The following is a 1,289-nucleotide window of genomic DNA, read 5'->3' as shown; positions in this document are numbered from 1 at the left end:
CTTCCCCTTCCTGTGAGATGTTTTTGACCTTGAGCTACATTTTTTCAGCTCTGTGGCCAAGCTTCTCAAACACCATATCCAGCAATGTTATCAACAAGACAGACCCTTGCTCCTTGAACTCCCGTGTACTTACTGGAAATCTCAACACTCTTGTGGTCAAGAAGTCTGATTTAGATAGAGGTAATCTTCTCTCAAAGTATGGCAAAATTGAAGCTTACAATGTTCATAAAGCTTTGCCTTTGTTCAGCGTGTTAATGAGAGAAATGCCCATGCTGTCGTAGCGGAAGAGAACGGCAGAATGATTGCTGGCCGGGTTTTAGATGTTAATCTGGCTACAGAGCTAAACATGAACTGAGAAAAAGCAGGTGTGGAATCATCGGTAGTGAGGACGTATGGCACTTCTTTTGATTTGGACTCTGGCTTTCAAGGGGATTATGACGGGATGTACAGCTACCCAGCAAGAGTTCTTCCATCTTGGCCTATTGCTTGGGCTATAGTGCCCTCAAAATGCCAGTGTGTATCAGGAAACATCTCAAAAGAGGGCAAAAGTGGTTCCAATTCCATGAGTGGACAGCGGGCAGCTTCCAAGCATGGAAAATTGAAAGATGACGCAGATTAAACAAAAGTGGATTTTCTACTAGAAAGCCTGGAAAGAAACTGAAAAGGAACAGAGCCAACGAGAAGTGAAGATGAAGCATGATCCGTCAGAGCAGGAGCAATGATGAGACTGATGTGGAGGTGGAGGCTGAGCGGGGTGCCGATGGCAGCTGAGGAGGGGCTCTTCTGGATGATGATGATAATGAAGATCAGCTGGAGTTGGTCGAGGATGATGAGGAAGGAGCTGAGAAGGAGAGAAGGGCAGAGACACACATAGTAAGGTTTAGAAATAGGATCTCATTATTTCTTTACCTAGGAGCTTGTCTTAGATTTTTCACCAGATCCTGTCCCCTAGTATTATCTTCAGCACATGTTCACTGTTCTCCCCATCCTTCTCCATCCCACGTTCATTAATTCATAATGCCCTGGCCCTGGTACCACTTTTGCTTCCTTTGACGCACTAGTAGTTACAAGTCTTGCCATGTAATTTTTCACTTTCGTTTTGATACCTCTTTGACTTAGCAATTAAAAGGATGTATGACTTTAAAAATAAACATTTTGAGCAGTGACAGCAACTTTATTAAAAATATGTAACTTCTCAAGGTGACACTTAGAAATAAGGACAACTTTCAACTAGATTTGGGAGTCTAATGTGTTTGCTAAAAATGTCCTTTTTACCCTTATATAGCCCA

The 1,289-nt window shown here is 42.7% G+C and overlaps 1 pseudogene; it reads left to right on the top strand.

Moving 5' to 3' along the window:
• The first annotated feature begins 17 nt into the window (after window positions 1-17).
• On the top strand, window positions 18-884 carry LOC101646369 (annotated as a pseudogene).
• Window positions 885-1,289: the final 405 nt, after the last annotated feature.

This window comes from Echinops telfairi, unplaced genomic scaffold (assembly GCF_000313985.2).
Source record: "Echinops telfairi isolate 266 unplaced genomic scaffold, ASM31398v2 ScPeMD7_7469;HRSCAF=8507_1, whole genome shotgun sequence".
Taxonomy (NCBI): domain Eukaryota; kingdom Metazoa; phylum Chordata; class Mammalia; order Afrosoricida; family Tenrecidae; genus Echinops; species Echinops telfairi.
This window is presented reverse-complemented; position numbering and strand designations above follow the sequence as displayed.